Source organism: Coffea arabica, chromosome 10e (assembly GCF_036785885.1).
Source record: "Coffea arabica cultivar ET-39 chromosome 10e, Coffea Arabica ET-39 HiFi, whole genome shotgun sequence".
In the NCBI taxonomy this organism is placed as follows: domain Eukaryota; kingdom Viridiplantae; phylum Streptophyta; class Magnoliopsida; order Gentianales; family Rubiaceae; genus Coffea; species Coffea arabica.
In genome coordinates, this window is record NC_092328.1 from 29,394,254 (window position 1) to 29,407,397 (window position 13,144).

The following is a 13,144-nucleotide window of genomic DNA, read 5'->3' on the forward strand; positions in this document are numbered from 1 at the left end:
AAAGGTCAAGTAACAGTTCAAATTGCAATTCTTCTAGGACCTAATTGCAAGATACTAGAATATAATTGGACCTTTGTAGCATTGCTTCAAAATCACAGGGACCAAATTGATTGGTTTTTCAAAGCTTCTGGGCCTTACAAGAATTAGTTGAAAAATTAGGGGTTGAAGTATAATGCTCAAAATTATTTCATGCATGCAACGAAGCCTTCAGCTTCTGCAATGTTTTCTTTGCTGCAAAAACTCGTAGCTCATCAAATCACTGTCTTAGGCACCAGACAAAAATATCAAAACAACAAGACAACCCTGCGGATTCTTCTAACATGAACAACCAAGAACTAACATCAAAAGGATAAAATGAATTACTTCACATCAGCCAACAAGATTGCCAAGACAGGAATGTGCGAAAACAAAAGAGAACACCAGCAATGAGAGAAAAGACATTTTTCTTTGCAAAGAAACACTTCAACCCCTTTATCCACTACGCAACTCAAAAATAGCAAACAAACCCCTAAACATCACGCAAACTCAGATTTTAATCCATCAAACAATGCGTCTAGCAGCGCCTGCAACAAACAGATGCCCTGTTGCAGCCCACTGTTGTACCGCAGATTGCTACTTTAAATTGCAGGCAACAAGTGCATGAAACGACGATCAAACAATAAGCAACCCAAAGGAAAACTCAAATCATTCCAGGAACTTCAGCAAAGACCATCACTCGACATCACTTAACAAAACTGAACACTTCAAACTAACAAAATGTAACCCAAATTAGAAAATAAATACCAAACGCATGGCTAACATTCAGGCCCCTCCCAGTTCCAAAGTGCATTCACAAAAAAAAAAACAATTTTCTTCACTGACTTGAACTGATAGCATGCGATAATCTTAACCAGAAAAACAATCCCAAATATTTACCAAGCTTCTTACAGCTCTCACCAAAAGGTAACATTGAACGCACATCGAATGGAAAAAAAAAACTGAGCATAGGAGGAGCTCATCAGACCTCAGATTCACTCATTAGTTTCAAAGCTAAAGACTTTTCCAGACACAATTTAACACCAGAGGTTGTTCATGGTATTTGACTCAAGTATAGACAACAAAACAAACAGGTCAAATGAGTAACCGCTGCAGTAAAACAAGGAAAAAGAAGCCGACATGCCTGAATTGCTGCAACAAGTCGAAAGATTCAATCTTGTTGCAGCAAACTCTTAATCTAAGGACCCAAGAACAAAAGGCCATACTCACAAAAGGAACCTCAACATCAGTCATCAAAGCACCGAACAACATCCAGGTTTCTCACAGTCCCATCATTAATAGAAACTATCTATAAAGCAAAGCAAACAGAAAGCCTTACAGTCACGTTCTTGGTAAAGCTCTCGGCAATAATGGTGGTGATGAGTTCCTTTTCCGTGGTTTTTCTTTCCGCCGTTACGCACAGATTCTCCCTGCAATTCCTCTCTTTTTTCACCTGAAGCTCTTTCTTTTCCGTTTTTTTCCTCTAGCTATCTGTGACAGCCCCACCTTCCCCTAAGGCGAACCAAAAGGGTTAACGGACTGCCTGCCCAGCTCTCGCCAGGACTAACGGTTCAGTTTAGAGCGATCTAATACGTTCCGGAACATACAAACGCGCGTAAACAAGTCAAAATCACAAAATAAAAAAAACTGAAAACGGAGTCGACCATGAATAGTAACCGACACGTCAAAATCCAACCAAGCATCAAGCAAATATATACATCTTGAAATTAAGCATATACAATCCAAAGTGGCATACAAAAGTATTCAAAAGTTGATACATATACAGTTTGCCAAATCAAAAGAGAAACGGACCCAAAAGTACATTTAGGGTTTCAATCAATGAGCTATACAAAAGATATGTCCATCTAGCTCATTTCGGCAACCAACTATCAAATCCAGTCCAAAAGGATTTATTTTCCTGTAAGGAAAACAAAAGGAACAGAAAGGGGTGAGCTTGCGCTCAATGAGGTACCAGACATATAGCAGTAAAATCATGGCATTTCACATTTAACAAATCAGGTACACATGCTAGATGTAAAGTAAAGGAACCAATGATTCAAATAGGAAGGATACAGGTGACTCTCAGGAGCCAAATTTCCATTTGTATCACCGAAGCTTGATCGAAATAATAGTTGACACTCCGTCAACGCTAAAGGAGTAACCAATACCGTAGACTCCACTTTCTCCGATTCCTTCCACCTCACATACCCCTACCGGGCCCGAAATCCAATCAGATCAGAAATGGTAATACTCGAGTATACCGGAATCAAGGGTCTCAATACCCAAAGATCCCAAAATAGACTACCGTGGTTCGTTATCTAATCGACCAGGCCCTTGCCGGCCCAACTCGAGTAACTAGCCACAGGGGTTGAGCTCAGAGGTCACAGAAAGGTCGTTGGATACAAGCTTCCAAACGACGTCAGAACAGATACAGATACCAGATACCAGATACAGATAGCAGATTCAGATACGCACTCAAAATTGGCATATGAACAGACAAGAGAACGAGTGTGATAAAGTACACCCTCGTCTCAAACAGAATAAACAAATAGTTCAGTCGTTCATATCACAGATTGCATGTATAGAAACCGAGTTAAACAACAACAAGTGAGAGGAGTGGTACACTCACTGGTGTCAGTACAGATACCTCAAAAGTTTTTTGCCCAAAAGAGAGCTTTAATCACCAAGAAACCCTAAAATAACCAAGGCGAAACAATTATGGTTCCCACTTTCACGAATCCAATACACGAAATGCATAAATAAGACTTAACTATAAGTCATGTGCCTGATCACATTAGCTACCAGTGCAAAGAAATAACAATGAAATTGGAGTAAAAGGTAGCGGTTGGTATCAAAAACATGAACAACCCTAAAACCTTTCGCTCAAGTAACAAGTAAATCCAACTAGCTTTCAAGTAAAATTTCGGCAGCAAATCCCTTGTGTTTACCTATTTTCCAGCCATTAATGGCTTCATTATTTTCTCAAATCAGTCCCAACAACTCATACAAAAATAATCTCATTTCCAAAAGCCGTTCACTAGGTTTAAAGTCATTCAAGTACAAAATTTAGTTAGGAAAATGACCGGAGATGAAAGTCAAGCCCTAAAATATTCAAATAAGCACAATAAGACTCGATTACAAGTCATAAACCAAATCCACATACTACCAAAATAGGGCTCCATAAGAATATATAAGTACTAGAGTAAACCAGGAAAATCCGGAAATGGAAGTAATCTCTAAGCCAAAAAAATAGTTTTTGACGTTATTTTGCGGTTTTGGCACCATTGGCACTACGATTATCGGATGGAGGTACAAGATACACCGTTTCGAAGCTAAGAGATAGGGTTACAATGTTGAAGAAGGTCACTCAGTCTAATTTTTATTGAAACCAGGTTAAAAATGCAATATACTACACCAGAAACGCAAAAACAGGTTCACAAACCACATTCTGGTGTAAACATCATAAATCAGGCTACCTAAGTCCAAATCCAGTGATTCCAAAGCCATCTGAAAGCTAAGACATCAGGTTACATTTCTTCAGAAGATCTAAACAACCAATTCTGAAGCATTCCCAACCAAAATAACCCATTACAGAAGCAATTCTCAAATTCGGGTACAAACAGGGAAGCAAGGGTAATTCCATCTTTTCACAAGCTACGTTGCTCCGATTGACCTGAAATTTTGTAGGCATCTCTAAAATATCATTCTCTACAACTTTTATGTTTTAACCCAAGGCCAATTAGGCCTCTAACTATGAGGTACTGTGCCGGGCAGAATGTAAATCAAAGAAACCCTAACTTCCAATTTTCCTTTCAAAACAGAAATTTCTTGCAATTAACCACTTTTTCCACCTTCTAGCTTCCTTAAATATCATTTCCAATCATCATACATGACCACATAATCATATCCATATGAAAACAGAAAAATCACCAATAATTATAAAACTTCACCAATTCAACCAAAATCAAGATATAATCCATCAACTTACATCTTAAACTACCACAAATCATGAATTAACCATCATTAGAGGGAGGAGAGGGGTTCCTTCACAACTCACCTTAGCAACACAAGAGAGAGAGCAACTAGTCACCTTAGCTTTCCAAACAATTTCACCAATCACCTCACAATCACTCACTTAAGGTTTTCTATGGAACAAAAGCAAGATTAAGTGGTTGATTTGGTAGATTTGAGCAAGAAATGAAGGCAAAAATTGGAAGCTTTTCTCTCTTTCTCTCCCTAAGAAATTCGGCCAAGAGGATGAGAAATGAAGATGATTTTTGGCCAATTTTAATTAAATGGTAAAGTTTGAATAGTAGTCAAACTTAAGAATTAATCTTATGGTGACACTTGTCACCCTATTTAATGCATCTCTATCTCTTTGTTCCTCTCACACCAATCCACTTGGGTAACCTCTAATTATCTCTTAACATCCGATAATTTAAACCCAGTATCCGAAACTTAACCTAGTTGGCCGAATTTTTCCTAATTTTCCGCACTAGCGGGTCCCACGTCCGATATATACTCTTAATTTCTCAAAAACTATTCGATACTAGAAAAATCACCTAAAAACTCTATTTACTCATAAAAATTATCTAGAAATTTTTTCTAAGCAAGAAAATGCAGAAAACATGCCATTAAAGATAATAAAACCTAGAAAATGGAAAAGTTACGGGTTCTCACACTCTCTCCCCCTTAAAGAAATTTCGCCCTCGAAATTTTTCTTATCAACGGAATCTATCAAAACCTAAGGTACCCAACGGATCGTACCTTCTACGTCCTCAGACGAGTCAGGGACCTGATGCTGCTCTAGAGAATATACCCGAGCTAGTGCCTTCGACCCGGTCCCTTCTCCTTTCGTCTGTCCAGGGTTGATCTTGGCTGTTATTCTTGGTTTTGATGATCACAAAGTAATTTGAAATGTTTATACTAACCAAGAAAGTGAACACTTTGATCAGGTCTGATGGAACAAAGAAAGCATATGTTCGTTTATCTCCTGACTACGTTGCTTTGGATGTGGCAAACAAGATTGGAATAAAATGAATGAATTTAGTCATTGTTTTGTTCCAATCAAAGATACTATCCTTTAAGTATGACAATTTTGCTATTCTTGGTATTTTGAAATGTATCTAACCTTCTTCGATTATAAGTGTCTTTACATATCAAAGAATCAGGTATGAATAGGTCATGAAATGCATTTCAACCAAAAGAAGAAGCAAAAACAGGATACTCACGTCGGACGGCCGAAAGGAATCTGTCGGACGTCCGAAAGGATAAAGAGCATCAAGAAGGAAGCTCTGTCGGACGCTCGTGAGGAAGCATCGGACGTCCGGAAGGATCGGACGCTTGCCATCGGACGCTCATCAACCGCATCGGACGTCCGAAAAATTCCAAGCTGACTTGCCAACTCTCTGCCTACGATCGGACGCTGCGGTGTCGGACGATCAAGACGCATCGGACGTCCGAACGTCAACTTGGATGCCATCGGACGATTGGTTCGGACGATGATTTGATCGTCGGACGTCCGACAGCCCCAACGGCTAGTTGACTCTTCAGCTGCCTTCTATCCGTTGGAAGCATTGATGAAGCCCATTTCTGGTTCCCTTTAAAATCAAACTGGTCTAAACGAAGTAGGAACTTTTGGCACACTTTGTTTACAAGATCTAGTGAGATATTTTAGCCAGAAAATAGTCTCCAAAGCAGATTTGTTTTAAAGTGGTGTGAATTTCTGTTGAGCATTTCTTTTGTGGTTGAAAGGATCTTTAGTGTAGCTTTGTTGAGGGTTTTCTGAGTGATTGTAAAACTTCCTAGCTTGACTAAGTGAGGCTTAGGGCAAGGAGGAAGTGCTCCCTCCATTGTACATCTAGTTGATCTTCGTTCATCAAAGAGAAGTTGCTCTTCCTAGTGTTTGGTCTTCAAGTTTGGGTAAAGCTTGGTAGACACTTGGTTTGTTTCTCTATTTTACATTTCTGTTTAATAAAATCTTCATTGCTTATCTAAACTTGCTTCTCTGATCAATATTGCTATTGTCTTCTAATCTACTTGGTTGATCATTACTAAAAAGGAAGGTAAATTTTCATTAGAGCAAAAAGTGCATATACTTGGTTAAGATTTTAATCAAACCAATTCACCCCCCCTCTTGGTTGTCTGTGGGACTTACAATTGGTATCAGAGCTTGGTCTCCTTGGGATTAAGCTCTAACGGCTTGGAGTAAAGATGACAACCAGTCATGCTATGTTTGTTGAGGGGCAATCTGTTACTAGGCCTCCCATGTTCAGTGGCTCTAACTATGTTAGCTGGAAAGAACGGATGATTATCTTTTTACAATCTATTGATATTGAACTATGGTTTATTGTGAGTGAAGGACCGCATGAAGCTAACTTTCTTGATGCAGTACAGGGCTGCTTCGGCCAAAAATGAGAGCTGAAATGAATGCTCAAGACAGGACTAATCTCACATTGAATGCCAAGGCCATGAATGTTCTTTATAGTGCCTTAGATTCAAATGAATCAATTAGAGTGAAAGGCTGTAAATCAGCCAAAGAAATGTGGGATAAGTTAAGAGAAATCCATGAGGGTGGTGACAATATGAGAGAACAGAGAAAGGCCATCTTGGTCACAAAGTATGAATCTTTTAAGATTGAATCTCTTGAGGATATTGACAAAATGTTTTGCAGGTTCACTGACTTGATCAAAGATCTCGAGGTGTTGGGCAAAGAGTACACCTTGGGAGAGAAGAACAGAAAAATTCTCAATGCATTGGGCAAAGAATGGGAAAATAAAGTGACTGCAATAGAGGAGGCTAAGGATTTAAGTTCTGTGCCTATTGAATCTATCATTAACTCACTAACCTCTTATGAGTTAAAACTGAAATCTAAAGTGCAGGAGGAAGAGGATGCTAGAGCAAAAAGAAATATTGCTCTAAAGACTACTCAAAGTGAAGATGATCCAGCTCACTTGGATGATGAAGATTCGGATGGTGATGATAATGATCTTGCTCTCATCACAAGAGGCTTCAAAAGAATCTTGAATAAAAGAAAGTTCAGAAAGGGAGGACCTAACAATCAATTCCAAAATTATTCATCAAATGCAAGGAACAAAGGAAAACAAGAATTCAACAAGAAGCAAGTGGACAAATGCTATGAATGTGGACAGCCTGGACACTATGCAAACGAATGCCCCATGAAGAAAATGAAAGATGGAAAAGCTGATCGAAAGCCAAGATTCAACAACTTCCAGATTACTTGGAATGAATGCAACTCTGAAGGGGAAGTTGAAGAAGAGGAAGAATCAGCTCAAATGGCCTTCATGGCTATTGGAGATAATGAGGTAACTCCCATACACTCTCAATCTGAAAGTGATGATGAAGAAGATGATGATCTTGAATCCTTTGTTGAAAAACTGCATAATGCTTTGAAGGAATCTTATGATAAGAACAAACAGCTAAAACAGAAAATTGCTTTTCTCATTCATGAAAATGCATGTCTCCTTCAACAAAATAAACAACTAAAAACTGACAATGAATGTCTTGTAAGAGCCGGATTTGATGTTCAGAATGAGCTTGATAGAAAGACAAATATTTGTAAAATGCTGAACGAAAGACATGGTGATTTAAAAAGGAGAATGGACAACTTGGATGAGACTTTGAAAGCAAGGAAGCAGGAGTTTATCAAAAGGAACATGTCACCTACACATCCTACTATTTTTCAAAGAACATTTGCACACAACAAAAATGCACATGGTTTCACAACATATAGAAAAGGTGGATTAAGATATGTCAAACCAGTACATGTTAAGGACTCTTCCATTATGTGTGGTTTTTGTTGTCAAAGAGGGCATTTGAAAAGTGATTGCTATGTGAAAAGAAATCTGAACAAAGGGATGAAATGCATGTGGTTAGTTAGATATAATGCTAACTATTATGGACCCAAAAATTAAAATGGGTACCAAACACTTTCTCTTTTCAGGAAAAATGCTCACACAAGTCCAAATGGTTCATTGATAGCGGTTGTTCAAGGCATATGACCGGTGATCCCGCTTTGTTCATAAAGCTGAAATCAAGATCAAGTGAAAAAGTGACATTTGGTGATGATGTGAAAGCTAAAACAATTGGAATAGGTGATGTTGGTAAGGATGGTGAAACTTTTGTTCATAATGTGCTCTTAGTTGATAACTTGAGTTATAATTTGCTTAGTGTCAGTCAATTGTGTGATAAAGACTTGAATGTATTGTTTAGAAAGCATGAATGCATTGTGATTGATTCCAAATACAATGTTGTGTTCAAAGGTAAGAGGTTCAACGACATATATATTGTGATTCTTGATAAAATTGATTCTTCTAGCTTAAAATGTCTTAAAGCTTCAAATGAAGATCCTTGGTTGTGGCATAGAAGACTTTGTCATTTTAACATGGAGTTACTAAAGGAAATTTCGAAAAAGGAGCTAGTTAGAGGCTTGCCAAAAATCAGTTTTGAAAAGGATAAAATATGTGATGTATGTCAATTTGGAAAGCAAACAAAAGTTTCTTTTAAACCAAAGAAGTGTGTATCTACTTCCAAACCTTTAGAACTCTTGCATCTTGACTTATTTGGCCCTACTCAAATCTCTAGCTTGGGTGGTAAGAAGTACTGTTTTGTGATTGTAGATGATTATTCTAGATACACTTGGGTAATATTTCTTGCTCATAAGGATGATGCATTCAAGAATTTCACTTCATTGTTTGCTAAAGTGCAAAATCTGTTTGGATTAAAAATTGTTAGAATTAGAAGTGATAATGGAACAAAATTCAAGTATTGTGGTTTTCCAGAATTTTGTGATCATAATGGCATAACTCATGAGTTTTCTATTGCAAGAACTCCACAGCAAAATGGTGTTGTAGAAAGGAAAAACAGGACTCTCCAAGAGGCTGCTAGAACTATGTTAAATGAATGTAGGTTGCCTAAATATCTTTGGGCTGAAGCGGTAAACACTGCATGCTATGTGATGAATAGAATTCTCTTGAGACCTATCTTAAAGAAAACTCCTTATGAGCTGATTTTTGATAAGAAACCTACAGTTGGTTATTTCAAAGTATTTGGTTGTAAATGTTTTATTTTGAATCTAAAGGAACATCTTGGTAAGTTTGATAAAAAATCTGATGAAGGAATATTTTTGGGGTATTGTGAGAATAAAAGAGGATATAGAGTTTTTAATAGAAGAACTCTTGTGATTGAAGAAGCTATACATATAACATTTGATGAAACCAATGATGATAATTCCAAAAGTCCGTGTGAGGATGATGATGTAGGTGTTCGAGCAGGAATGGAAAAGCTGTCAATTGGAAATGAAGGAAGTTCTAAACCAGCAGCAACTGAAATGGAAAATGAAGTTCATAATGATCAAGAAGAGGAAGATGAAGACAAAAATGATGATCCACTCAAAGATCTTCCCAAGGCTTGGAAATTCAGCCAAAATCATCCAAAAGAGCTTATAATTGGTGATCCATCCGAGAAGGTAAACACTCGTTCCTCATCTAGAAAATTGATTGACAATTTTGCTTTAGTGTCTCTTTTTGAACCCAAAAATGTCAATGATGCTTTAAAGGATGAAAACTGGATTTTGGCAATGCAAGAGGAACTTAATCAATTTGAAAGAAATGAAGTTTGGACACTTGTTGATAGACCTCAAAATCAGCCTATCATTGGCACAAAGTGGATTTTTAGAAATAAGTTAGATGATAAAGGTGTTGTTGTAAGAAATAAAGCCAGATTAGTTGCTAAAGGATATGCACAAGAAGAAGGAATTGATTTTGATGAAACATTTGCTCCCGTAGCAAGATTAGAATCTATTAGAATGCTTCTTGCGTTTGCATGCTTTAAAGGCTTCAAATTGTTTCAAATGGATGTTAAAAGTGCTTTTTTAAATGGTTTTATTGATCAAGAAGTATATGTGGATCAACCCCCCGGTTTTGAAAATACAAAATTTCCAAGTCATGTGTTTAAACTATCTAAAGCTTTATATGGTTTAAAACAGGCTCCAAGAGCTTGGTATGAAAGATTAAGTGGGTTCTTGATTGAAAAAGGTTTCAAAAGGGGTGTTGTGGACACCACACTTTTTACTAAGCATGTGTTGAAAGACCTTCTTATTGTGCAAATATATGTTGATGATATCATTTTCGGTGCTACTAATGAGTATCTATGTAAGGAGTTTTCCACCACTATGCAAAATGAATTTGAAATGAGTATGATGGGAGAATTAAATTTCTTCCTTGGACTTCAAATACATCAAGCTCTTGAGGGAATTTTTATAAATCAAGCAAAATATACCAAGGAATTGCTGAAAAGGTTTGGCATGGAGGACTCAAAACAAGTTGGAACTCCAATGTGCACTTCTACAAAGCTTGACAAAGATGAAGAAGGTAATCATGTGGATGAAAAGCATTATAGAGGTATGATCGGAAGCCTACTTTATTTAACCGCAAGTAGACCTGATATTATGTTTGCTGTTTGCTTGTGTGCTAGATTTCAATCTTGTCCAAAAGAATCACATTTGAATGCTGTAAAAAGAATTTTTAGGTATTTGAAAGGTACATTAGACTATGGTCTTTGGTATGCTAGATCTAATGAGTTTGCTCTATATGGTTATTCAGATGCTGATTTTGGAGGTTGTCATGTGGATAGAAAGAGTACGAGTGGAACTTGTCATTTTCTTGGAAAATGTTTAGTCTCTTGGTTTAGCAAGAAACAATGTGCAATCTCTTTGTCTACCACCGAGGCGGAATATATTGCCGCTAGTGCATGTTGTGCTCAACTTCTATGGATGAAACACACTTTGAATGATTTTGGATTGTTGTATGACTGCATGCCTGTATTCTGTGATAATACTAGTGCTATCAATTTGACCAAAAATCCTATTCATCATTCTAGGACAAAGCACATAGATATAAAGCATCACTTTATTCGTGATCTTGTTCAAAAAGGTGAAATTTGTGTAAATTATGTTTGTTCTAAAGATCAATTTGCTGATATTTTTATGAAAGCTTTGCCATTAGAACAGTTCATTCATCTAAGATCAAAATTAGGAATAATCGAAAAATCATCTTAATTTTCTTTGGGTCTTCGGACGTCCGAAAGAAGATGAACGGACGTTCGATGATGTTCTTCAGTCATTTTCCAGATTGCGCCTGTTCGGACGCAGCTGTCGGACGCACAACTTCGGTCGGCCGTCCGACAGTGCAACGGCTCATTTTTTAAATCAACTTTCTTCCCTATTTGCTTCAGTCTCTTCATATCCTATTTCCTCTCGGACGAAAACTCTCTCTTCCTTCACTCTCAAATTCGTACCATTCTGTAGCTACCATTCCCAAATTGACTCAACCAAAACATTTCCCCATCGTTTGCGTTTCATTTCTCCTGATCATTTCACCAAACTGAGTAACATTTCGCAAATCCCCAAATTTTCCTCACAACCCTACTCTTGCATAACCGCTCTGTCAAATCTCGTTCAAGGTGTTTTTGTCCCAATATTTCTGTGCGATTCATTTCCCTACTGCTGTGTGCATCATTTGCATCCTCCATTCCACACATTTAGAACAATGGTGAATCTAAGGGGAGGAAAAGTTACTGCCGGACGCAAGCATCCACTCAGGGATGAGGATGAGGATCTTCCTACTGTCAAACGGACATCCAAACGCTTCAAAAGGGGAGCTATCAAGGGTCAAATGTCACGGCCTACTCCACAACCCACATCTCAGCCTGAATCTGGACAGGGGACCTCCTCTCAACCGCCTCCTAAATCAGTCCCTCCTCCTACATTCTTTGATGATGCTGCGAAAGACAAATACTCCTGGATATCCCAGAAGGGTGTCATCCCTCAAAGAACTGTAAACCCCTCTGAATTTCGCTCCATAGGTTTAGAATCCATTCTGAGTCTATTTGCTTTCCAGAAATGGTCACATCTTATTTCTATGCCAAATGTCTACTATCCTGATATGTTGCATCAATTTTTTGCAAATCTAAGGAAAGGTTCTGACCCAACTGAAATATTTTCCAGGGTTAATGGGGTAGACTTAATCATTGACTCTGAAATTGTGAACTCCATTTTAAATACTACCATTGAACGTTTATGCAAAGATAAGATTGCTAATTTCTTTTCTTATGAAGAGCTTCCTACTGCTGCAAATCATTTTGATGGGAAAAAAATGTTAACCTATTTCAAAAGAAGTTTTTCCTCACCTGCTGATGCTAAATTGAATGATCTGGCTCCTGTGAATTTAATTGCTTTTTCTATCATTTCAAACCTGCTTGTGCCCACTGATGGGCACAGAACTGATGCAAACAAAATGGAGTTGTACCTCTTTTATTGTTTTCAAGAAAAAATTCGTATTGATTTTGGTTTTGTCATGTGCAAGTTCTTACTTCGCTATGCCACTGATTCTTGCAGAAAATTATCTTATGGAAAGTTTCTTCAAAAGATTTTTGAGTTTAACAAAGTCCCTATTCTAGGTGTTTGTCCTAAAGAAGCATCTTCTTATGCCTTTACAAAAGGGTATTTTGAAAGGAAAAATCTTGTTTTCAAAGATAATCTGTGGGCTTATAAGGGTGCATCTTCTAGTGAACTTAGGTCTAAGACTGCACATGATCCTTCACCCATTTCACTCACTCCCATTCACCCTAGGAAGTCTGCCACTAAAGCATCTTCCTCTTCCAGTGATGAAGTAATTGAGCTCCTTCGTGAACTCAAACAGCATGTTCTTCTTCTTGAACATGGTCTAATGCTCACTATGTCCTCTGAGCAACAAACTGCCTTCCTAGACAAAAAGAACCTCTTGTTTCCCCCCCCTGTTGTTGAGGAAGTTTCCCATGACAAAGAGTCACACCCCACTGATCCAAGTTCATCAATTCCGGATCCTGGTTCTTCAACCCCTGTGACTCCTCATGGCACCTCTACATCAGATAAAGGCAAGGCACCAGTTGAAGAGGCTGCTGAAGATGATGAAGAAACTGAAGAGGAGGATCTTGATCGATATCAGCTCTCTCGGAGGACACCTGGATCCACTTAGTTCATCATTTAGGACATTTGCATGTTGTTTGTCTCTTTTATGTTTTTGTAGTATTCAACAATGAATGTGTAATGTAATGGATATTTTAAGTTTCG